The sequence below is a fragment of the mitochondrial genome of Phoenix dactylifera (assembly GCF_009389715.1).
Source record: "Phoenix dactylifera mitochondrion, complete genome".
Taxonomy (NCBI): Eukaryota; Viridiplantae; Streptophyta; class Magnoliopsida; order Arecales; family Arecaceae; genus Phoenix; species Phoenix dactylifera.
Genome location: NC_016740.1, coordinates 103,433 through 130,627, shown reverse-complemented (window position 1 = coordinate 130,627; position 27,195 = coordinate 103,433).

The window sequence follows — 27,195 nt, the reverse complement described above, 5'->3', positions numbered from 1 at the left end:
CTCTGGCTGAATATTTTCTGTACCGTGAACGACATACTTATTATAAAATAAATGATGATCTCTCCAAACAGGCACAAGCTTATCGCCAAATTGATCTTCTATTAATAAGACCCCCTGGTTGTGAAGCTTATCCAGGAGATGTTTTTTTTTGCATTCACGCCTTTTGGAAAGAGCCGCTAAATCGACGTTCTCGTTTAGATGAAGAAAGTATGACCGCTTTACCAATAGTTGAGACTCAATCTGGAGACGTTTCAGCTTATATTCCTACAAATTTCATTTCCATTACAGATGGAAAAATATTCTTATCCGCCGATCTATTCAATGCTGGAATCCGACCTGCTATTCATTTTTTTATTTCTGTTTCCAGAGTAGGATCTGCAGCTCAAATTAAAGCCATGAAACTAGTAGCCGGCAAATCAAAATTGGAACTAGCTCAATTCGCAGAGTTAGAAGCCTTTGCACAATTCGCTTCTGATCTCGATAAAGCTATTCAGAATCAATTGGAAAGAGGTCAACGATTACGCGAGTTGCTCAAACAATCTCAATCAGCTCCTCTTGCGGTCGAAGAACAGATAGTGACCCGCGCGTGTCTTATGTCTTTTATCCGGATTCGTGCTATGAGAAGAAGAAGAAGTTCTCATCAAAAAATTCTTCTCTCTTTCTCACACGAAAGGATAAAGGTGTATGTCATATATTTCCCCCCTTACCGGGGGCATACATTAGAAGGGAACAGCTTTGTCTATATTTTGAGAGTAGTGTATTTTGCGGGATTACTACTTCCTTTTCCTGTTCTGTTCCTGAGCGGAAGCCACCTCGGGCGCCGTGAAGCCGGCTCGTTGCTTGTCCGAGCCCTAAAGTACTGAGCGGAAAGCTGGCCTCTGCACACCGGAATCGAGATGGTCGGGACTTCTTCCTCATTTCGGTTCGCGCTGACCACAACTCGGCATCTCGGTTCCTGCACGCTCGATTCCGATACCAGGCTGGATGGTGTTGGCCTCGACAAGCCGGCCTCCATGCAGTCACCATGGAGGATGATTCCCGAAGCAATCAGCGGTAGCTAGCCACTACGCTTTCTTATCAGCCATACCTCAGTCTAATTGTGTCAGTCGTATAGCTGAGAGTGACCTGGCCTAATACGAAAAACCCGTCGGAAAGGACTTTCCTCTGTTAGAAGGGTCCAGCGTGCCGGTCAGAAAATGCTTACCCGAGCTCTGACAAACTCCGTTCCCGTTCCTAGGGGTGGGGTGCAATCCCTTCTCCGATTCGTTCGAAACAAGGTAGCCGTGGGCGTCCCTACCTACGGCTGGATTGAATCCGTTTTCTTCTCAACTCATACTACAGAAGGAAACAGGTATGAGAGGTAGCAGGGGTAGCAAAGAAACAAAAAAAAAGGAGACAATGCATTTATGATTCCAGCCGTGAAGACTAGTAAAAGGAAGGATCGAAATGTTTGCCACTTTTTATATTCCTAACAAAGAGATGAATATTCAATCCCTCAAAGGAGGGGAAGATATGTTTAATCGGAGGGGGAAGATTTTGAGTCCCGCTCGGGTTAGCGCGCGCGCAGACTCAAAGCAGCTGCTCCAGTATTATGCCAAAAGATTGCGACTGATTTTGACGGACAGTCGCAATCACGATCTCTTCTCAAGATGGGAGCCGGAACGGGGGGACCCACCTAGCCTGAAGAGAGGGATGCCTCCGGCTACCAGCATGACCTATTCTTTCTTGGTCGAAAGTACCGCGCAAAGGGCTTTCTGGGCAGGCCAGAAAGGGCTCAAGGGGCACTTATTGAATAGAGCACTCCCCCGCGGGAAAGGGATCAAGGCCATAAGGGTTGTCAAGGTCTCGATCGGGCCCACTATCTTCTACCGCCCTATTGAAGGAGGAGAGTGGGGGCACCTCAACCTTAGTTCCCCCAAACGAGGCTTGGGTCATTTCGTTGGGGAAAAAGTCCCCAAGCGGTATATCTTAATGCAAAAGTGGAATCTCTCCTCCAATCTGCCAGAGGTGAATCTTTCTCCGAATCATCCTTATGTTGCGATTCGTAATCCCGTAGTCTTGCCTATTCCGAAGGGAGTCTTGTTATCAGTCTTGAATCTTCTATTGCCGCCTCTATTCATTGGCTTTTTCATTTGGTTGACCGCCCTGCCAGAGCATGGTACAACAATAAATCAACCGTTCGTGCCCGCTTTAGATTTTGACGATCTAAGGCGGACTCTCCATGCTTCTATTCAGGACGGAATAAGTAGTACAGATGTAGGCGGTAATGTTGTCGAAGCGCCGGGGGGAGCGCACAGCGAGTTAGCGGTAGCAAGTCAATCAACTAGGGCCGCTAAAGCTAAGGCCATCGCGGTCTTGGTTGGATCATCGGTCTTAAGCGTTATAGTCACCTTGAATGCTATTGCTCTTAAAATCTAAGTAAGATGCATGGAAACGTATTCTTGTCACCGAGGAGGGCGCCCCCAAAATAATAGAGAGGAACGACGTATAATCGAAATCGAGAAGTTCATCTGATCTTGTAGTGTCTTTTTTTAGTAGACAAGGGAAAGAGTTTTAGTCTTTGAAGGTTGGGGTTTAGGGAACTTAGGAGAAGCGGGATAAAGGCGAGACAGAGATTTTATGTTAATAAAAGTCAGCCAAGGAAGGAACTGAAAATAGTGTATAAGAGAGGCAGAGTGACTCGAACTGACTCTTTCCTTACCGTTCAAACATACTTTTAGCGATTCCCCGCGTCTACGAGGCTGTTAGGTAAGAAAGAAGTATAGGGGCTGACTTTTTTTTTCAGAAGGAAGAGGGGCATGGGCGGTGGGTGGACAAGCTTTGGCAAGTAAGCGCGGAATGGACAAGGGGCGAAGAGCAAAGAGACCATTCTCTTATAAAGTCAGTGATTCCCGATGCCGAGCTACTATTGGTTTTGAATGGACATCTGAGACTCTTGGCGCCTAAGAGATGTGGGACTTATGCCTTTCTTTTCGGATCAATGAGAGAAGGAGTTAGTCAGAGCGGGTCTTTGCCAAAGGAATGGAATGGGACCCCTTCTAAGCGAGTCAATCCCAGTAGAGGAAGATCTGCCCTAGGGAATGGAATTTCTTTCCTTAGTAGTTAGCACTTTGCCTCTTTTACTCTGAGCAGAGAAGGAGCTGTTCTCAGGACAAATGCCAGATGCCCAGAATCCACTCTTATTGAATCCCCTGCTTGAGAAGAAGCTGTTCGCATTGCTCTAGCGCAAGAGCATGGTAGCCAAGACAGAAGGGAGAGGCATCATTTTTCGGCTTATTCCACTTCCGCAGGCAATCTTCGAATTCATGGGATCCTGCAGCTTCCTTAGCGACGTAACCCGATCTCCAGACAGTAAGATCCGTTATCGCTTCGCTTCGCCTGCTCTACTTCTCATCGTATTCCGTATAGCTGTACTTCCCTGACTTCTTATCTGAGTACACCCATACGGTAGGAAGGATGGCTGAGTGGCTTAAGGCATTGGTTTGCTAAATCGACAAGGGGGACAGACCTCGAACTACAAACTAGTCCTGTGTGGAAGTGGTCAATTCGCTCTTTGCTTTAAATGTGTCTGGTTATCTAAATTGGTTGTTGAATCTCGTACAAACAAGTTTTTTCTTGTTCTTTTTTTATTTCTTTTTTCCTTATTTTCTAATTGGATTTGGATCTGACCTCTGTTCCTAGTTTTTTTGAAAATAATTATAGTGAGTGCTCGAAATCGCCTTTGCGTGGTTGGGCCAATCTTAGCTTATCGCGGAAGAGATTCCGGAGCTCGGCGGCACGCCCTTGAGTTGTCATTTTTCTTAAGGGTCGGTAAGTGAGGATTGGTTTGGCTAAGCTATCGTGCTTTGATCTGTAGCCGGTAGTATTCTGCTTGAAAGAGTGGGAGCGTATAGATCGGCAGGTCCGCAAAAGGACCTCCTTCTATTAAGAGGCCAGACGGGCGGGCACTTGGTGCTGTGCTTGGGATGGATTGGATCCATTCTTTGGGGTGCGCAAGCGCTGCCGACAGCATCGTTCGATTACTGAATCCTTCCGCGAGAGGTAGGTATTCGAACCAGACGATCGACCGACGGAATCCGACGGCTCTGGTGGACAGCCGTGCTTACTGCTACCGTATTGCGGATGGCTCATCACCCCCATTGTCCATATCAGTTACAAACTGGCATTGGACAGACGGAGTAATGCAGGAAAGCGGCAATGCTTGTTCTTCCTTGTTCCTAGTCTTCTCGTTCTGCAGTGAATTCAAAATGTTAGTAATGTAACTATCTCAGTGCAGGGTCGTGTCTTAAGTCTATCGATCCGGTAATCCGTACTGTGGTCAAGCCGATGGACGACCGTGCGGGAACCAGTAACCCAATGAATGGCCAATGGTAGACCCGCAGGAGCCCCCCCATCTTCGCAGCTCTGTGGTCCCAAGGAGCGGGATTTCAATAGAAAAGGGTGTCAAAAGTATGGGCTTGGTCCCGCCCCAGGAGCGTACGGTGCTTGCTGCCAAACCCATGACGAGATAGAACGACTCGTAGGTATACTCGGAGCTCTATTCCGGTTATCCCCGGAGTAGTTGGGCTGGAAAAGTGTCCAGATATCACTAACCACGGCTTCGAAAGAAGTTGATAAATCGAAACCCCTAAAAGGATCCGACAACGTGACCCTTAATACTGCTGGTCGGGATTATAACCTTGAGTCACCTTTCAAATTCTTGCTGTCGAGGCGAATCTCTGCTTCTACGATCTCTCCACGGATTTCCCTAATCCGAGAAACGAAATCCGAAAAAAGAGACCTCTGTGTCTGTCTTGGGCGCCCTGCAGGTGCAGGTATGGGGGACCTCATATTGGCCGAAGATTTTCTTCCTCTGCCTGCAGAAGCGTCTTGCCCACTTATCTGGGTTGTGTTGGGAATTGTAAAGGTGATCCTTCTCAGCCGGACTCTACTGGGGCCTGTCTACGCGGGAACCGCTGGCCATCCAAACAGAAAGAAAACGGATGCGTTCATGTTCTTTCCGCGCCGGGGCTATCCAGGATCTATCGGGGGGTGCGGCCTTAAAGGCGGCCGAGGAGAACGAATTGCTTGGAAGATGGCATGAGTGTAGGCAGAGGTCTTTGGAGCGACGTAGCGGCTCGAGTTGCTTGCAATCCCTGGGACGGAGCTTGGTTGCATCCCGTTTGAACCGTGAGTCCTAAAGGCGAACACCTTCATTAAGGGGGCGTACTTTAGTATAGAACCTCGGCGGTCCGCTGTGGTCGTAGAAGACTGAGGGTCGAGGCCGTGTTGTCACCGAAGTGGGACCTCGGTGCGGGTGAAAACCACTGATCCTAGTAGCCGGCAGCCAGCATAGAAGCCTAGCAATGGAACGCTAGCCGCCAAGCAATGGAATCGAATTGGGTTTCTGGCGGGCTCAGACCGGCAGTTGGTTTTTGGTTACGTGATATCGGCCTTTGGGGGTGGGATCTTGGTCTCAAGCCATCCTCCTGCGAATAAAGGCTCGAAGCGAGAGTATAGTGGGCGGCCTCTCACGAATGGCTTTCGGAGGGCAAGTGTGACCTTCGGAGTGGAGGAAACATTGTGTTGCCCGGGTCTTGGAGTAGGCCCCTTTGTCCGTCAGACAGTAAGTGGTAGGCACGCCTCGCCCCAGGCAGCAATCCGCGGACCCATAGGAGGTAGATAGGAGGAGGGTCTGTGAATGCGGTAGACGGTAGACCTCTCGAAGACTCGGCTTTCAAAATGACAGTCGAGCTGAGATAGCTTTATTGATATTTGGAATTTTAAGAGAACGTGAAGTCTAAGATCATCGAAGGTGGGTTCGGCTTCCTTTTATATAAAAGTTCCTTTTCTAAAGGAATCGAATGGGGCCCGAACCTAGCAGCATTCAGAAGGTCATACTGCTGGTGGAAGTTGCACAGCGAAAGGCAGTATGACACGATCCTTAGAGTTATATAGTTGCTTATTGTGGGAGATGAGTTCTCCGTTCCTCTAATTGATCGGGATTGTTACCGACGTTCTAGTTTTTGGATCTTTTTCGACCAGATTACTAGTGAACAGGTAACCGTAATGACGCGCAGAAAGGACATTCTTTCTAGCATGCGATGTCCTCGGTGAAGTTCCAAAAAAGGGATAAGGTTCACTCCCCATGCGCGATCTCTTCGATGAAAGGCCAATAAGTCAACGACCCAACTCGCAAACTACGTTCGGCTAGAGGGAATGACCCCCCAACGGACAAGCGCCTTTAACTTATATTGAAATAAAAGAAGGAGGTCCGAGCAATGGGCATTCTCAAAGGCAGAAAAGGCACAGAGACGGACGTGAATTTCTTATTAGCAATAATGGGATGACCTACTTTATTTCCTTCTTCTTCTGTAAGACGCCCAACGCCCTTATCGAAGAGCAAGGAAGAGAAAGAGGCCCACCCAAGCCCAGCCGCCCCTGGGAAAGCCTCGGGTAATTCATCAATTGTTTCAGCTCGAGTGAAAATGCTTTATGTCGAAATGCTTTTTAAGTTCAATGAATCCGGTTGATGCTTTCTTGTTAAATGCTTGCTTCTTTCTTGATGGTTGCATGTGACCAAGCCAAGAATGGCTAGAGTTGAAAGAGAGATTCTCTTTTATAAGAAGCAGGAGCAGTTCTCTTTCTGTTTGAACGAATCCTGTTAGAGAATCCTGTGACCGAATCAGCTCTTTGAAAAAGGTAACTTCAGAATTGATTGGCATACCCTAAACATAGCCAAAAAGTCTTTCCAAGTAAGCCTTGGAATCCAAGCGGATACAAAAAGGGACCCTGTGTATGATGATAACAATGTTTGGGTAGACACACAACCTAAGGATGTAATAGACTTCGGTGGTCAAGAAAGCTCTATTCTAAAATTGGAATTGAAGATTCTGAAGGAGGAAAATGCTTTCATTAAAGAGATCTTTGAAAAGAAAGAGAAAGAATATGCTCAGCGTATTGCTAGTATGGAGTCAGAAATTGCTAAACTGCGTCATGAGATGAAATCGCTGTCTACTGCGTTGCTTCCTGAGGAAACAGTGATGCGAACTCTTACTGATTCCAAAACGGTATTAGAGGTGAAACAAACTACTCTGTACAAGCACACTACCAAGGGTAAGAAGCAGAAGGGTAAGAAGCAGAAGGGTAAGAAGCCTTGGTGCCTAGCGAAAGCGAGTTCTTCCTTTTCCTTTAATAAGATAAGGCAATTTCCCGGAAAGCTACCAAACTCTCTTTAGATTGATGCCCGAGATCATTCCTTTTAGAGGTAACTGCAGGGGGTATCGCCATTCTTGCAGTGCTTATTCCTGAAAACCTGGTTGGAATGGAGGAATCAGAGGAATTCTCGTATAGTGAAAAAGCATTCCCCAGTCTCTTCTCCTTCTATCCCTTCTTTCATAACATCTGCTAGCAATCATTATAAGTTCCTTTCTCTTTCTCTAAGGTGACTCGCGGCACACTTCGTATATGTATGATTGAATGCCGACAGCATTCGTTCAGAGTCGCGAAGAGGAATCAGATCAGAGCCTGGCCACTCCACTTAAGGTAAAGCTTTCCCATCGAGAACAGGATTGGCAATGGCTAGTGAAGAGCTGAAGAAAAGCTATTCTTTTTCTCACATCTCGATTTCTCTCTCAACGCTCAATGGAAGCTGAAGCTATCTTGCTCAGTTTTTCCTTCTTAGGGCGTAGGGGGAAGATAAGAGACTTTGCTGCACTCATTCATTCCGGAAGTTACTACGCTTCGCGCCTTCCTCTAATTAGTCTGCTCTGCTCTCATCCAGCAAGCTCTCTAACACTAGCTAGCGCTAACCTCTCTTTAGCCTATCTGTCCTCTTCGCTACCTCTCAACAGTAAACTAGTCGCTTAGCGGAGCTCGTTCTATGGACAAGCTTGAGTTAGGCAGTAAGCGAAAAGGTGGGCTCTCCCTCTTGGTAAGAAGGTCCGATCACGGGCTTATAGCGGGCTCTCTCTCTTCAGGTGAAAAGCTCTTTTCAAGCAGTGACAGAGAAGTGGGAGACAGAGCTTGAGGAAGAGGTAGGCGGCAATAAAAAAGGTAGTCTATCCATTCTGGCGTTCTAGGCTTAAAGCTCAATCCGGTAAACCTACCTTGTTTTTTCAAAAATTTGTATTCTTTCCGGGACGAGTGGGCGAATCATGTAGTTCTTAAGCTCCTTACCGTAGTTGGAATAAGTATGAAATATCCCTAAAGTTGAGAAAGAGTAGTTGGTTGAATAGGCCTTTATCTTACTCTTCGAGACAAACGAATCAAACTCTTGTTTGGGATCCACTAGTTCTTTGACTGGATCAACGTATGGATCTCCTTTCGGCTCTGCTCCCGTCTGAGCCTGTTCTCTCGCTGGAAACGTATTTTGTCGATGAAGGGAAACGGCCAATTACAAGCAATTGTTGCTACGTTTTTGTACTCGACTGGTATCATACATAAAAAGAGGGATAGGCTTCCTGGAAAGAAAGAGTTCTGTCGGGTTTTTAGACCTTAAAACGACTCTGTGTTCTTTGCCAACCTATTTCATACCGTACTCGTCGTACTTCCTCTTCTGCAATCATCATGGTAAGCTTAAGCGCTTAAATAGTGTGTATTTTCAATCGTAACCAGCCCTTACCGCGATCAGCCTTTACCGGCTAGACCGAGGAGAGAGGAACAGAAGACTCTTGATTTTAGGCTTGTTGTATAGTTTCGATAGTAACAGCTTCTCCAACAAGGCCTCTTGAGCCTCGGGCGCAGTTGAAGAAAGATTCTCCTTCGGCTTGTCTTTGTCGGATTTCTTTTTCGTCTGCTTCTGGGGTGCGTCTGTGTCAGCGACGGCTGTCTGCTCTTTAGGGCGACAACCCTTGCTCGAAACACCGAAGCGGCGAGTATCCCGGGCTGTTTGATCAGCATTGCGCTCTGCCAGCGCTCGCTCTAACCCACCCGTTTGCCAACGAAGATAGCATGGCGAAAGAGGAAACTGGGGTCGTATGCAAAGCATATTTCAGATCGAAGAGACGGTTGTCGATGCACATCTGGACTTCAGGCTCATCGAGCTCCTTTTCGCACCTCGCTTCCGCATCTACTTAGTTAGCATCCCAAATCAGCGTACCCCTGCTTCCTTTAACAGGCTAGTACACAAGCTACTAAAGCTAGTAAGCTAGTATACACGCATTTGCCCGATTGCTTTAACAGACGCTTTACCTCCTGGTTCCCACCTGTCCTGTCCAAAACTATGGAACTCATCTGAAAAGTGGATTTGCTAGATCAGAACGTGAACTCTGAGAATAGGGGTATACAAGTTAACCACCTAGAATCGATCCATGACCGCTAAACTAAAGGAGTACTTTACCAAGTAAGCTACGCAACCGTCTTTACCCGCCTCAACCAATCTTAGCTCGGACATGCCAACAGCCAATACTTACTCCTTTCCCTGGGACAGCTAATCAAAACAAATACGGCTTGAATCCCTTATCTTTGATACTACCCTTAGGACTCTATAAAGTAATTTAACAGCAGATAGACACAAGTTATGACAACCCTCACACGAGAGCCAAAAAGAAGGCTTTCATTAAGATAATTCGCCCATACAATAGAACAAGGAGAGCAATCAACGCTATGGCTACTTTAGGACAATTCCCGCCTTAGGACCCCTACTGTGACAACAGCTACTACGCATCCCAAATCAGAAAATGCTATCGACGAAACAAACCTTTATCAAGCATATCACCATGACCAAGTGCAAAACCCACCTTGGGCAGAGCTGAGATTCAGTCCATTGATATATGCTTGCCCACGGTCTTTCACAGGTAGCTGCGGCTCTAGCAATCCTCCTTTTGCTTCTCTGTCACATCCTTACGAAGAAGGTACCACTTAGGCACAAACATTCGATTTCCCTTGGATTCGATTTCCCTTGGAGCAGCCCATCCAAGCCTTATTGATCCTTAGTAGCTATCATTAAGCTCTTGTTGGCAAATAAAGAGATATTTTGACAAACCTTATACCTAATGCGGTCAGGGATGGTGCAAATGAGTTGACTCACCGTAAGCTACCTCCTCCATCTTGATGGCAGCAAGCTCAGCCTTCCTACTTAGTAGAGTGGGTCGGCTACTTTCTTGTCCTGGCTTGTATTCGATCACCTTGTCGAACTCGGCAAAGAAAAGAAGAGAAGTCCACCGTGCTTGCTTAGTCTCATCTAGTTCCGTCAGGATCTGAAAGAGAGCTACTTGACTAACTGGAGGTGCATAAAAGAGCTTATTTAGCCGAAGGATATGCAATAGAGAGAGAGACTCGACGTAACAGGATCTGCAAGATAGGTTATTCCATAGGTTGAGTAGCTTGCAACTGGGCGAAAGAAAGTGAATTCCGTTCCGTCACCCACGCTTTAGCTTCTCTTGAATTGACTCGGTTTAGCGGCTCTGAAATGGCACATATACCCCACCTAATGAATAAGGAAAGACGAGAAAGAAGTAGGCTGAACGCCGAAAGTGGAGTCAACTGACGCCTCTCTTTGACTCGCTCAGTGCAGATTGACGCTCAATTGAATTGAAAACAAAACGTAACGAATAGCTGCGGGGAAAGAAAGAGGAAATAACTTTCAGAAGTAGGTAGGCGGCTGGCTCTGTTCCACATCCTTAGTCTGAAATTGCATAAACCCATTCTTTTTGGATGCAGTCAAGATAGAAAGTTAGCCGTAGAGCGCACCAGCCAGGAGCAAGCGGAACGAACTTTACGGGACTTGACCATACGAATAGGGAGATAGATATACATTCAATAAGAAAGAGATTTAGGCTGAAAAGCTTAAGGCAGGGACCGGCACCTTACGCGGGTCGGTCAACCGTCACAGGGAATAAGGATAGAGAAGACTACGCAAGCAGAGGATCTATCTGAATGAAGAGAGAATTAAGCTTTTTTGCCGAGGTTATCGAAAGTGAAGTAGATAACTAAACAAAGGATGTGAAAGAGACCCCACCCAGTAAGGTGAATGAGCGAAGGAAGCAACTCGACTCAAAGGTGAAGGTTCTAAAAGATCTCGACTAAAAGGAGAGGAGATGGAAGCCACTCGACTATAAGGAGAGGAGATGGAAGCCACTCGACTATAAGGAACGGAACTAGATTCAGTGTATCGTAGGCCTCGAAACTCTTTCTTGAACAAGACAGACTGATTATCAACTATAGATTCAGTACGGCTTGAAGCGACTTTGAGGGGCGGGCCTTCCTCCCGACTTTGCGAGTGGTAACGGTTAATGGTTAATAGAGGCGCTATCGGTGAGTATTGCGAGCTGCTTTGGAAAAGCGAGATCCTTTGGAGATGATGCCCCCTTTTAGTAGCGAGCTGAGGGGCAAGATTCTGAATATGCGAGGATATCTGAACAGTTTCATTGTCTAAGGCAGTCTGAGACGAAAGTCTGACTGTGCCCCCTTCTTCATTCCTGCTTCCAATTTCTTAAATGAGAGCTTTTTGCTGCTTGCGAAGTGGCTTCGTTCGTTCCTTATCGGCACTAAGCAAACTTCGGAACACCTCAGCTCTTGCAGATCATGACGCTTATCTTGACTCGCTCAGTGCAGATTGAAGAAAATGGCTTGAGCACCTGGGATAAAGACAGAGAACTATAAAAGGAGGATTCAAAGAACCGTAGCAAATAGCCGAGATTGAATGAATGAAAAAGCTTTCTCTGTCCCTACTTCGCTAGCCAACTGACACACACAGAAAAAATGGGATTGGTAAGTAATACTACTCCCAGACCTCCTAATACAAGAACTGATCCAAAAAATACTACAAGAATATCATGTATTGGTCCAGGTAAATCCATTATGAAAATGAGAAATTAATAAATAAGTCGAAATATTTCATGACCTTACTGAATGGTCCAGGAAAGGAAAAGGGGTTACCCCTTTTTTTTCTTGTATATGATACATTCCTAATTGAATTCAAACTTTTTTTTTATATGGATTAATGTAGATATAGATAAAATTATCGAGAAAAGAGTAATGGGGATTGTATATTTCGAAATCATCACGAAAAATATATTCTCAGTTTAAATCAAAGAATAATTCTCAACAATCAATAATTATTAGTTATTATTTGTAGTTACTGACCAAACAAAATAAAAAGAGCTTGGGTCTTTTATATCAAAACAAAATCTTAGTAATTGGTAATCGTTCTTGAATCAAAGGGTTTATCTTTGTCTATTTTGATTTGAGTCGAATTCATAACTGTTTGAATTGTGTAATCTCCAATTATTGACATTGGTAACCGACCCAAAGCGATTTGATTATAATTCAATTCGTGACGATCAGAAGTAGAAAGTTCATATTCTTCAGTCATTGATAAACAGTTTGTTGGACAATACTCGACACAATTACCACAAAATATACAGACCCCAAAATCAATACTATAATTAAGCAATTGTTTTTTTTTAATATCTCTTTCAAATCTCCAATCAACAACGGGTAGATCTATCGGGCATACACGAACACATACTTCACAAGCAATACATTTATCAAATTCAAAGTGGATTCGACCACGGAAACGTTCTGATGTGATCGATTTTTCATAAGGATATTGAATAGTTATAGGTAAACGATTTGTGTGGGATAAGGTAATTACGAAACTTTGACCAATATACCTTGCAGCTCGTATTGTTTGTTGACTATAATTCATGAACCCGGTCACCATAGAGAACATATTGTAAATATCCAGGAATAAATTTATGTTTCTTTCTCTTGTTTGAAAGAGGTTATGAATCTGGAATATCGTTATCGTATTTTCTTATTTATAGTGAAACAAGTTGGGAAGAAGTTGTCAATAATAGATTACCTAAAGAAATAGGTAAAAGAAATTTCCATCCAAGATTTAATAGTTGGTCCATTCTTATCCTAGGCAAAGTCCATCTTGTTGTGATAGGAATAAACAGAAACAAATAAGCTTTAGCTAATGTAATAAAGATACCAATTGTCATTCCAAAAACTCCGGCCATTTTATTTATTCCGAAAAGTTCAGGAATAGATATGTACGGAATAGAAAAATTCCACCCACCCAAGTAAAGAACTGTTACAAATAATGAAGAAAGTAATAGATTTAGGTAAGAAGCAATATAAAATAAACCAAATTTGATACCTGAATATTCGGTTTGATAACCTGCTACTAATTCCTCCTCTGCTTCCGGTAAATCAAATGGCAATCTCTCACATTCGGCTAGAGAAGAAATTAGAAAAACAATAAACCCTATAGGTTGACGCCACAGATTCCACCCCCAAAAACCATATTTTGACTGTGCTTCAACTATATCAACTGTACTTGAACTATTAGATAATCATAGTCGATAATAACATCACTGTTCCCATCGCTATTACAACGTACATGAAACTTCAGCTTCATACGGCTCCTCTATGGCCACAAATAAATGTAAGGACTGGTTCGGTATGATTCAATACAGCTCCCCGGTATTGTTCTTCGCTCGATATGGTTTTATTGCTTAAAACCTTGATACGCTCTGAGGTTCATTCCATTGATACGGGTAAGGTTCAGAAGAGGTGGGGAAGGAAAAGGTAGGTTTAGAGCCAGCTAGCAGTAGAGCGAAGGTCCCGGCAATCTCTTAATTTCATCAAAAAATGCATTTCTCTTCTTTTCTTAACCAGCAGCTCCAGTCCTTTCTCACGAATTTGATGTGGGCTCAAATAGCCAGGATTCATCAAATGCAAAACAAAAGGGACATTCCTGTGATGACGACTCTTCCCCAGACATTAGCTTTCTTTTTATAGTACTGTGATAAATCCTTTCCAGGAGAGAAAGGAGAAGAAAGGCTTTCCGGCGATATCAAAACACACCCTGCTAAGCAAGCTCAACTCAAAGATGCTCGAGAGGGGCTGATATGTGCTTTAACGCGATTCATCAAGTAGTGAGTGGAAAAGAACAAAGGAACTACACTACGTTCTGCAGGCAGCGCGAAAGAGAGAAAATGCGATAGCAAAGGCCAATGGGTCGGTCGAGAACAGAAGAAATTCTCAATGACGAAGAGAGGCTACGCTCGCTAAGCAGCTCAGAAGAATGGTGCGCGAAGGTGCAATTGAGCGACCGTCTTGAGCTGAACTTGACATCAGGTACAATTCCCATCCTATAGCCGAAGTTGATTTTGGTTCCGATAAAGCTTCCAATTCTGTTAGTGATTAGTGATCCCGGGAACCGAGGGCGGTGGGTGGGGAAAGGGAAGCGGAAGGGAAGTAGGCCTGCCTAAACAAGGAAGGGGAGCTATTCCTGGGCTATCCATCTGCTTCGTTCATGTCGGGCCTGTACGTGCTGTCTTCTACCCTAGTGTATTAGGGCTAGTAAGCTGAGCATACTCTGCTCGCCCCGGCTCCAAAGCATTGAAATAACTAATACAGGGTTAGTCGAAAATAGACTCCTTGAGAGTCTTATAGGAGACGGGTGTGACACTACTACTACATCAACCGAAGCGAAAGGATCATTGGGGTATACCATGGTTGAAAGAGCAAGGGTAGCCACTCTACTAGGTGATATTCTGGGGTATGCTCTTTTACCTTTTAACCAAGAACCCTAGGATCAGGAAGATCCTTTTCTCTATTGATTGGAGGCTAGGATCGGGAATATCCTTTTTTTGGGGGGAGGATCTTCTCACTCACTTTACGGGTGAACCCGGGACGAACTTTTCCCGCTTCAGGAGAAAAGAGGAAGATAAGGCCAACGGTGCTCGGACCAGAAGAGAGTAGTCGAGCCATTCCTCCGCTCGCCGAGCTCCTCGCTATAAGGCGAATCGAATCCATTTATCACAATCATGCTCGTCAAACCTTATGTCGTCACCCGTGAACGGGTCAGGACGAGCTGTACTTCTACCGATGCTACCATACCTTACTCCGGTGTAATATCTTCTTCCGCCCAAATTTGATCACAAACATCTCTGGGAAAGGGAAAAGACACATACCCCGAAAGCAGACAAATTATCTCATCCGCTCATCTGAGGCGGAGCATTCATCTCTATCTGAAGACTTGGGAAAAACTGGAGTTGTTGGTTCGGCTGAGACTGATGCTTCGACAAAGGAATTGACTCTTCCTTTCATTTAGGAAAAAAGAAATCCACGCTTTCGGAGGACCAGTAAACCTCGTTTAGTAAGGCTTTTTATTAAGATAGAAGATATAGGGCAGAAGAAGATCAGGCACGCAAACCAAGTCTTTCCAGTCGGGGAGTTAGAGGAAGGGTTTCCTGTTACTTTCTCACCATTTGGTAGGCATGCCAACAAGATCTCATGAGAGCTTTGAATCAATCAGTAAGCTCACTCACAATCTACGGCTCAATTAGCACTTTCCAAAAAGGGAATTCTTTCCATCTCAGGGAAAGGTAGTGATTGAGACAATCCAGCGGCGTGATTCTATGCTCAACTCAATAAAGAAGCCTTTCTTTCAGCGAGCGAAACCCTCGCCGCACAGCTCTTTAGTCTCTTTTCTTCCTACCCCACCTTTAGTTTAGCCCAAAAGGTAAGGCCCATGGAAAATCATTCTTTTCCTCTCCTTTCTCGGCTCGTTCGTTGGCATCAATTCAATCAATCTCTCTCTTTGAATTGCCGAGTTGGAAGATCTCTCCTTATTCAAGAGAGAGTACCCAGGAGAAGGCAATCCAACCTTTGAACGTTTTTTGAAACTCCTGCTTTGTTCATAAAGGTAAAGTAGTTCCGGTGAGCAGTTCAGTAAGCAAAGTAGTTCGGGTGAGCAGTTCCTTTCCCTAGGGGATCAGATCATGAAGAAAATCTTTCCATTCGGTGGGCCAGCTACTATCTAAAGTGGCGACTTGCTTTGGTAAAGACAGAAGGAATGAGTACTAGCTTCAACAAATCATTACCTTGCAATTGGATAGTACCCCTTGTTTCTGCTTATGAAAAATAGCAACTGGCTATTTTTGCTAGCCTCCTAGCAATGGAAGTTTTACCTGAAATGCTACTAGAGAAAGAACCTAATGTAAATAGAATGACACTAGCAACTCCTCATAGAACTCCCAGTTAGCTTGGCTGGATCGACGAATCCACTTTCCTTTTGAAAAACGTACCGGAAGGTAGAACCCAGAAAACCGCATATAAGTGAACTCAAACTACATCGAAGAGAAATGGCCTGCAAACCATTAGCCTAAGGATAGAATAGATTCCCTATCTCTTCCTTTTACTCTGGGGAATGAGACTCAGAACTACTGGTACTCTTATCCGTTATACCGTTAGCGCTCTTTCCAGTCTGGTTTGCTATCTTACCCGCTGGCTAGAAAAGTGTGCTTTCAAACTCACTTGCGCTTACTTACTTCATTGCCCCTTCGAAAAGGAATTTTGAATACCTAATTTCAAACTGGCTTTCCAAAAACAGGCTAACTTGCCTAAGACTAATGTAAAGGATTGAAAACTTCCTAGCTTGCAAAAAAGACTCCCTCTTTCGCTTGAAAACTTGCCTACACTCTATTACATCTTTTCTACCTATTTTTCCTACTTTTTTGTTTTTTTAACCTTCAGCGAAAAGGAAAGAAATTGGCTCGCATTACGACGAAGGGATTAAAAAAGGCAAAGGATAGGCGCAAGGTTCTACCTCTAAAGGCACTTGACAGTGCAGCAGGCATCGGAAACACAAGTTCAAATTTGTTCAACTATACAGGCTATAAACAAGCCTATCAGCCTTTTTTTCTCTACAATCGAGATCTTATACATACATATTACACGGGAAAGAGAAGCTCCGAAAAAGCCCACTACTTCCTTAAGTCATACTCATCTCATAAAAAAAAAACTCACTCACTTTAAGTAGGACTGGAACTTTGAAAACTCTCTGCTATAACTGCTATCCAAAGTATCCGCCTTAGCACTATTCTATTATTGGTAGTCTTGCTAGGTTTTTAGCTCTGTCAGATCGTTAGCTCATTCGCTCGTTGGCTTGTAGCCGACCCCTTTCGCTCCTTACGTTCGTTTAGCCCATTTAGCTCGTTTCGTTGTGACCCACATCCAATCCAAAGACACTCCCAACGGCTTATGCACCTCGAGGGAACGGAACCATGTCCTGTCCTAAGTCTAGGGAAAGAATCCAAGGTATGAAAGACCTCGACTGAAAAAAAGAGGGAACATAAAAAAAATGCGTTCTTACCTTTTTATATAAAATACCTACTTCTCTAAGTAAAGTAAGAGAGTTACGAATGAAACTAGACTAGAAAAAGGTATTATACTGTCTTCCCAAAGATCCCTATCCCGTCGCTTTTTTTCTTACTTTAAGGCACAAGGGCTGACTTTTTTTTCTCCAACTGGCTCTGTTGCAAGAGATGAACCAATTCCAGTGCTTAGGCGTACCACACTCTTTACTGCGGAGAGAAAGCGCATATTCAAATACAAATGAAATAAATTCTTCCAACCAAGGAGAGTCATCCTTAGCTCTAGCTCTTTACCGAGCCCCCCCTTTACCTTAACCTTGATCTAACCTTTTTACCCTAGCCCCTAGCCTTTCACCTAGATGGCTGAGGATATGCTACATATTCACTTGAAAATGGAAGCACTAATAAGAATAGCTCTGGGGAGAGCGTTAGAGCATATGGAATGGCAGAGAGAACGAAATTGGATGACTGGCAACTCACACTTGAACTGGTTTGATAACTTCCTTACCCGAAAAGAGCTTACTGGCTTATTTCATTTTTCGCCTAATGACTGCAACTCCAACAGAATTGAACTAGCCTGCTATCGAAGGATCGCCATGCAACGAAACTGGAACTTACTAAACTGACTTGGCTGAATCGACATGAGCTTACCTTAGGACTTGTTCTCGCTCGCCAGGAGAAGTCATTAGATTAGATGATTTTAGGTCTGGCAGGAAGGAAACTCCCAATCGCTGGGATGGAACTTGATGCAACGGAACTGGCTAAAAATTAGGCCCTTTACCCTGCTTCTAAAAAAGTTGCTATATCCACTGTTGGCTTGTCTTTCCCGGCTTTCGAGTAGTGCTTTCCAGACTTGAGAGCGTAGGAATAGCAGGAATCAGAAGGACTTTTCGAGATGGCAAGAAATGAACAATGGCTGCAAGGTATTACTTAAAAAAAGCTTAACAAATAGGGCTTATTAGGAGAGGTACTCCCACGGGATCGCAAGGCAAAGGTGCTAGATGGCAAGCAGAAAGAAGGAGACTGAAACTGGATATAAGAAGCACTCCTATTGGAGTGCAAAGGATTAAAAATCGAAGGGGCTTCGCAATGGAAGCACTTAGTACTGAATGAATGGCAAGGCAAGAAAACTCCAACCTAGTCCAGTTATCTTTTAGCTATCTCACTGAACTAGCAGGGAGAGGGGATTCTATTAGGACTGGCAGGGCTTGCCTTAAGAACTGGATGGATTGCAAAAGAACTAGAACTGCCATAGGCTTACAGACTGAAGGCGCTAGGGAGACTAAGATGAATATCATAAATCAGCTAGGAATATCCTCACTTGAAATCGGACATGCTAGTAAGGGACTAGAAAAGAGAGTGCTCTCAAACTCTTTGCTCGTTTGGATCGATCAGATCGGGGAGATCTAGATGACATGACCTCTTTCTATTGGATAAAATAAAAGAAAGGTTGACTTATTTACTTACCAGGGGCTAAGTGGAGACTGACTTTCCTTAAATGCCTTAGCTGGGGCACTCAATTAAGAGATTAGATGAGCACTTGAACTGGCCTACTAGCAGGCTATCCCCAAAAAGCTCTATCACTTGTTCGTCCCCCCAAGGTGATTGGAAATGTCTGGCAAAGCACTGGCAAGAAGGGAGTCATTTTCAATGGGTAAGATGGCAATCTCACACTCTGTTAATGGAAGGGCAAAAGAAAAGACTGTATTGAAGCCAACTGTCAAACCGCCTAGAGGGAAACTACCAATGACTGGACTGGATGTAAGATACCCCCAGCGAGAAGTACTACAATTGGATGGGCAACTACTGCTTATAAAGAGTGTTCTACTGATTCTTTTCCTATTAGACTAGTTTGTTTTTATATATTATGTATGTACTAGTAATTTTTGTATAAAAGTATAAAATACTTACAATCAATATTTTATTTAAAAAGAACATTCTTATAATACTCCAAGTGAATAATAACCTTCATATTAGTAAAGACTAACGGCGTAGGCAATTGCCACTTATCAAACCACTGTAATTGGCTAGAATGAAACTCCAACTCAATCTCCATCCACTCCAACTTCAACTGGACCCCTAACTCCGATTTTAGAACTGTCTCAAAAGCTAGAGATTCAGAATGGACTGAAACGAGATCTTTCCGAACTCAAAATCGAAAGAAGGCAACTCATGAACTAGTTGGGAAAGAATTCTCTAGAGGAAAAGAGTGAGCCCTTCCACCTGGAAAAGAAACTTTGGCTTGATACTATTTTGAGGGGAAAAGAAAAGCGATTCCAACTTTTAGTACCTGCGAGGGGCTCTAGGGACCCTAAAAAGAAAAAGAGGGAGCATCCAGAAGTGGTCTGCTTGACAACTTACTTGAATAAAGGAAAGGCCTGCTTGAAAGGCTTCCTCACTCGCCGTAACAGACTAAGGGGTGAAAGAACTCGAACATTTTGACTTTTGACTTGGTAACCATACCCGAAATCATGAGCAGGACAGAGGAGTGAAGAACAAACAGCCCTATCCTAGGATAAAAAAGCCTTTCGAATCCATATTCGAATTTAGCCATAGAGGAAGAGAAAATAGATTCTAATTCATTGAGTAAAAAAAAGCGTATTCTATTTTCTATTCTATAAGGGAAGAGAGGAAAGAAAGTCTATTATATAGGAAAATACGAAAGAAAATATTAGTCATCCAGATAAGAATAATAGGTAATATGCACGGATAAAAGAAAAGAACTTGATTTCACTTGCTTTCTCACTGGCTAATCTAGGCCTACTAACATATGACTGTATAAGAAGGAAGCTAGTAGAGCTTTTGCCTTTTTCCCGGCTTGAGAGAAGTTGAATGCCTCCATTTTCTGCTCGCTTGAAAAAGGGACTGCCGGAAAAGAGACGGCGGGGTTACCGTCGAAGGTAAGGACAGAGACTTCTCCTTTTTGGAATGGCACTACTGGACTGGTATTGGATTGGCTCAAAGGCAGAAGAATTGGATGGAAAGGAAAGCCTTACAGGACGCTAGCTTATTAAGTTAAGAAACTCAGATAAGGCTTGAAAGTATATTTCAAACAGTTATGCTTCCCGCTTGGCTTGTGGGATATTGCCAATGCCCCTTGATTCTGCAGGCTTGAAAAGAACTGGATGGATTCCATTTTCCCTGGACCTAGAATTAGAATTAGAATAGAAGGAGCTTTTGACCTATAACCAGCTATTATCCCTAACTTGCTTGCTGGCGGAAGGGGAAATTATGGCTGCAACCCTTAACACTCCAAAAAGCTGGCTGGGAACTGGAATAGAACTATCAGGGAAAGAAATTCATTGATTATCTATAGACATAGCAGATACTGTAATCAATTCACCGGGTGACCCACCAGATTCTCCTTTGAGTTGCATGCTCGCTAATAGTTCTTATATGAGGGAAGGAATGAAAAAATTTAGTTAGTTCTTTTCTTGGGTTTCGTACAAGAACTGAATATCTGGCTAGATTTCCAGCTGGAATGTCCCTTCAAAAATCTCTGAATCCGAGGTAGCGGAGTTGGGCTTGAATCAATATTGAAATCGGAATCATAATCCGCATCAGCAGGTGAGGGGATTATACCTCTTAGCTGCTTTCGTCTTATAGGGTTGATCGACCGAAGGGGATGAAGGCGCTGTAAGCGGTTCAACTCGACTATCTGGTGACGCGCTCACATCGATGGAAGGGCTGAATGCAGGTGCGTGTCCCAGATGAAGGTGTACTGTAGGAAGGTGCTTTGGTGGTTGCCCTCCAGGCGGAGTGTTGGATCTGCGGCCTGGCATACAGCTCTTGAAATATTGGATGCTTTCGTGGTTAGGTGGGCATGGCGTCAGCTCTGTATAGGTGGGTTGGCCCGGCCGGCCAAAGCTAGATATAGATCGGTTGGCGCTGGATCTGCTGGATAGAGGTAGTGGTACAGACAGCTATGGATGGATAGAATTACGTCAGCTTCGTCGGGTCAGTAGATATGCCCAGCATCTATTTTGACTATAAATGGTACAGAGAAGCGCAGTGAGCGGTAGCAACCATTGACTACTCGGGCCGGGCCTTGCAGCCAGAAAATGGGACTGAAAATGGGACTGCATGACTCTGATATCCAATTTCTGCGAGAAGAAGGGGGGCACTGAACACAGGAGCGCGCAAGGAAAACATGAGCGCTAACCAAGAAAAAAGAAGTGTACCAGTGGTGAAGGATAAAAAGTGCCTTCTCTAATCAGCCCCATTTGCTTTGTAGTTGCTCTCCGATAGACTCCAACTGGATTTTTTGTCGCGGCATCCTATCCCTGTTGGCTTTGCCAACCGGCTATCTCTAGCAACAAAGGTGAACCGAGGGGCAAAGAAGGAACTGCATGAAATAACTTTACAAGATCTAAGCGTTGGACCAGCTGATTCGGAGTGTAAGGAAGAGGCCTCCCCAGTTAACGTTTATCCAGGTCCCTCTGCACCTGAAGGTGGACTTCTCTTCAATTGCTTGTGGCACAAGTGCTTCCATTCGTCATCACTGCCTTTATGCTCTAAATTCTAAAAAGCTTTCCAATATTTGGACTCCGCGGGAGCTTTTTCCCTTCCATGGCAGGCTTCAACAGAGTAGGAGTATCCAATTGAACAAAAGGTAGCTCAATAGATAGGGGTATTGAATGAGTCCGCTAGCTAGCTTCCTCGAAAGAAGCACGAGCGTAACGCTTTGAAGCCCCGCTAAAGGGAATCGAACCACTCCCTTCGTTCTTAGGGGTCTGTTCTTTGATCAACGTATTTATCTGGTGATATGGTTTCTTTCTTGTATTCTTTCGCTGCTTCCGCAGCTTTTCGCGCTTAAGGCGTTTCGGGTGGAGGGTGCTAGGGCATCTGTGTGCACGAAGAGGGCTAGTTCGCTTAAAGCTTATCGCGCTTTTTACGAAAACGCTTCTTTTTCTGACTCTGCTCTACGAAAGGAAAAAGGGTGGAAGGCTTCTCTTTGTGAAATAATGGATCACAAAGCAAAGTATTCCATTATGCAGCTATCCGTGCGTAGGGCATTGCCTGGTGAGCTCGGAGCTTATCGCGCTTAAGATCAACTCATCTTCGTTTTGTGTATTTGTGAATCATTTTTTGATTGGCTTTTCCGAAGGGAAATGCCTTATTTGACTCGTTTTTTACAAAAATGAGATCAGAAAGTAGACAAAACCGGATAGGCTGCTCTCGGGCTTAGTGCATTGCCCGGTGAGCTGTCAGCTTATCGCGGTGGAGGGGGAAGTTCATTGATTGCTAACGAAAAGGCTTGTCATGAAGAATAAGCCTATTTCCATGAAAGGAGGGAAGGTGACTGGTGCTGATCCATCAGGAACAAGTGAGTAAGCCTTATTCGATTCCAAAGCAAACACATAGCTGTAGCTTTAGCGCGCACTTTACAACACAAACAAGACAAAGAAGCTAAGCGCGAACAGAAGCATCCGCATCCGCAGAATCCGAATCATCCGCCGAAACAGACGCAGCTGCCACTAAAGCATCAGCATCAAAAGAAGCAGAAGCTTAAGCAGAAACAGAAGCATCCGTATCAGAAAAAGCTAAAGCCGAACCAGACGCTGAAGAGGGGAAGAGTTCCAACAACCGTGATCCCGATTCTGAGTCTTTTGACTTGTTTAGGAAGGAGGGCTTTTTCAAATCTAAAACTTATGAAGCATCAGATGAAGCGAGAGCTAGCTTTTTAGCTGAATCTAGGGCAGAGGATTGAGTTTCTTTTTTACCAAATCCAGAAGATGAAGCTACTGAGATCGAAAACATGAGGTTCGACACCTTACCTAGTCCGAAGCAGCACCGTTGGCTCTATTCTATGGTCTAGGGGCAAGCCGCCCACTTTCGCGCCTTTCTAGGGCGCACTTTACTCCTTTCCTTGATGAAGGAACCGAAGTAGAGTGAGTGAGACCAACCTTTTCGGAACATCATATAGCAGTTCCCTGTGTGCCCTTTTTTGATGGAAAGCGCCGGAAAGGATACCGTGTGTGCTCCCTGCCCTGAGACAACCCCTTACTTTGTCTTTTTGACTGAAACAGGAATAGTTCCCCTTCCTGGACCTTATGAAGCAATCGAATCTTTAAGACCGATCTCCTCGGAACACTACCCAGTGGAGTGGTTTTCTGTCTGTGCCCTTTCCACGGTTACTACTTTACCTACCCCACTGACCGTCGGCTATTTTAAGTTATTGAAGGAAAGGATGATGCCAAAGCGCTGGCAAAAGATGCTGCCTTCCCCGAGATATAATCTCATTTGCCTTTCTGATTGACTGAGGCAAGCCTGACGGAATAGTCTTTTAGACCTACCTCTAGCTTGCCTCGGAATACCACCCAACGGAGCGGCGGCTCCCCGTGTCCTTTCTACCCAACAGGACAAGAGTATACAGGTCCGCCAGGGGCGAATAAGAGCTCGTCGAACCTAGATTCTTGACTCCCGGGGTCAATCAGTCAATCGGTAGTCCTCCAATTGCTTATCGAAAGCCCGTTTCTAAGAAATAGCTTATGCCACTCGTATTGCCCCGGATTGACAAAAGAGGCTTTGATTTGAGATTATTGTGTAAACATTAAAGTTTACAATCGGGTTTGTGTTCATTGAGACAACAAAGACAGTGGACTCTGAAACCAATGATTTCGCTGGATCTAAGAATAACGTAGCACAGAAAACCGGACTCACCAAGGACGGCGAATGGGCAGTAGAGGAGACCTTTCCTCCTATGGAAAGTTTTATAGCGGTACGATTACGATGCTTGCTCCGAATGGAAGAGGGACGGCTTTCCTTTCTTTACCCGGAGCAGTGAGCTTAGTACCGAAGCCTGTAATTGACGGCTGGAGGGAGCTATCCGACTCTGTCAGGAGCTGGCTAGGAAGTGCCGTACGTGACATTTCTTTCTGGTTTGAGAGAGTCCTTGTATTCCTTTCCCAGAGTACTCTGTATCCAAAGGCTAAACTAGTGGGTTATCTAGGTTTTTAATGTAGCGAGGCCCCGCCGATTGAAGGCATCGATCATTTGTTTCTCGACTGCTTGTCGTGCAAAAAATGGAATAACTGAGTGAAAAAGGGGAGTCTTTTTCACTTTCTGTTCGTCTTCAGTGCCCCAAACCGGTTTTGAAAGGAATGATTTGTCAAATCCACCTGGTAAGGAAGATAGGTCATTATCAGCGTCCCCATCGGAAGAGGCAGCATAAGCAGCTGAATCTAAAGAGGAGAAGTAGTCAAGAGATAGAACCAATTCGACGAAATGAAAGGTAGGCACTACTATTTCATACGAAGAAGAGGAGCAGGGAGTTGTCTCTTTTTCAACAGGGTAGGAAGAACAGGAGGCTTCCCCAACTCAATGTAACAATTAAGTTCAGCCTGTTTATCTAGCTTAAAAAGAGCCGGTTGAAGAGAGTTCTAACTATTATTATATTATGGGTATTGGGATATCTCTAATTAAATCTTTCTCTCCTTGATCGGAGAAGTGTCGGAGATAACTATTTGACTATTTTGATTTTCAAAATAGTTATAGTTGATTGCACGAGCTAGCCAGCCGTTTTGGGTTAGATTCCCCATCCACTCTCATCATCCCAGCCGATGGAGCACCACGCAATTGGTCTTCTCTTCCTCAGCTGAAGTCTGTCAGTGTTCTATCTGAACCAGTCTTAGTCAAGTCTGTTGAGTCCCTGTTTAATGTAACCTCTTCGGAGGATGGTATGAAGTCTGTCCAAAATAATGATGTGTATGTCCCGTCAGTGTCTGTTATCATTTCTGAAGTCGAGTCGGCCCTGGAGGCCAGAGAGTCTGTAATCAAGGAACTTGTGGTTTGCAATGAAATTCAATCTAGGTTTGCTTACGTGTCGGAGTTTGTTGATGATGATGATGAGATGCTTAAAATCTTGAAAAAAAAAGGAAAACAAATAGCAGACCTTAGCTCCCCTTCCAATGATCACTGCCTCATGCAGGTAGATGAGGAATAAACCTATTGTGAAACTCCTCCTGAACTCTTGGAAATGGTGGAGAGATCAGAGGAAAGGAAGGCTCAACCCGTCATGGAAGAAACCCAACCCATTCATTTAGGGACCGCAGACGAACCCCAAGAGGTTAGGGTAGGAACCACTTTGACTCTCGAAGAACGAACAAGCCTGATTGACCTTTTGAAAGAATACAAGGATGTCTTTGCATGGTCCTACGATGATATGCCTGGACTCAGCACAGACATAGTTCAGCATAAAATCCCTTTGTATCCTGATGCCAAGCCAGTCAAGCAGAAACTGAGGAGAATGAGGCCCGAATGGACGTTGAAAATCAAAGAGGAAGTAGAGAAGCAGCTAAAGGCAGGATTTCTTGTAGTGACGGAATACCCCGAATGGTTAGCCAACATAGTTCCTGTCCCGAAAAAGGACGGCAGAGTCCGCATGTGCGTTGACTTTCGCGACCTCAACAAAGCCGGTCCCAAGGATGATTTCCCTTTGCCACACATTGACATCTTGGTTGACAATAAAGCGGGGCATGAATTATTATCCTTCATGGATGGCTTATCAGGGTACAATCAAATAAAGATGGCGCCAGAAGATATGCAGAAAACCTATATATTCCCCAGTGGGGAAGATTTTGCTACCGTGTCATGCCTTTCGGCCTTAAAAAAGCCGGGGTAACATATCAAAGGGCAGCTACAACCTTGTTGCATGACATGATGAAAAATAAAGTAGAAGTATATGTTGATGACATGATAGTGAAGTCTAGGGGCAGAGATGAACACTGTGCGGCATTAAGGAGATTCTTTGACCGAATACGTCAGTACCAGTTGAGGCTTAATCCCCAAAAATGCGCCTTTGGTGTCACATCAGGAAAACTTTAAGGGTTTTTCGTCAGTCAAAGAGGTAAAGAGGTCGACCCTGCAAAAGTCAAGGCCACCCAAGAAATGCCACCTCCACGAACCGAGAAAGAAATTCGGGGGTTTCTCGGTCGCGTGCAATACATTAGCCGCTTCATATCTCAATTAACCTCCACTTGCGAGCCTATACACAAGCTTCTAAAGAAAAATGACGCAGGAAAATGGGATGAAGCCCGCCAGAAAGCTTTTGACAAAATAAAGGAATACCTCCAGAGTCCACCAATTCTAGTGCCTCCAACGCCAGGAATTATTACTATACCTATCAGTCACTGAAACCACTATGGGGTGCTCAATACGACAAAGACAGACGGAAGGAAAGGGCCATATACTACCTTAGTAAGAAAATGACTGACTACGAGACCAGGTATACCGTATACCAATTTGGAGAAAACCTGCTTGGCTTTGGTTTGGGCAACGCGGAAATTGAGGCATTACATGCTTTCTTACCCGGTACATTTAATAGCTCGCATGGACCCCCAAAAAAAGTATTTGTTCGAGAAACCCGCCTTAACGGGAAGGACCGCAAGATGGTTACTGCTTCTGTCTGAATTCGACATCACGTATGTAACCCAAAAATTTCATTAAGGGAAGGGCAATAGCAGAACACCTTGCTGAACACCCTCTCAAGGAGGAACATTAGTTTAAGGATTGCTTCCCAGACGAGGAAATAGCTGTCACAGAAGAGGAGGGCAGGGCATGGAAATTTGACTTTGATGGCGCGGCTAATCAAAATGGGTACGGAGTAGGGGCATTGCTGATTGCACCTGATGAATCGCACACCCCCATTGCCATTAAGCTACACTTTTAAGGAACTAACAATACCACAGAATATTAAGCATGTATCCATGGACTAGAGGCTGCCTTGACCCTGGGAATAGAAGAAATCGAAGTATTTGGGGATTCGGCGCTTATCATCTGCCAAACTCAAGGGAAGTGGAAAACCAAGAAAAAACTTTTGCCATACCATGCTTATCTTGAAAAGCTCACTCAGCAATTCAAGAAAATAAGTTTCACTCCACTACCCAGATAAAAAAAAAAAAAGAAGTTCGCAGATGCATTGGCAACACTGGCCTCCATGATAAACATTCCGGAGGGAGTGAAAGTCCGCCCAATCACCATAGAACAAAGAAGCAGCCCGGTGTATTGCAACCTAATAGAAATAGTTGAGTTTACTCCCGGCATGTTCAATAGTGATATTTGGGCCATTGAAAGGGCACCCGAAGGTAAACCATGGTTTACT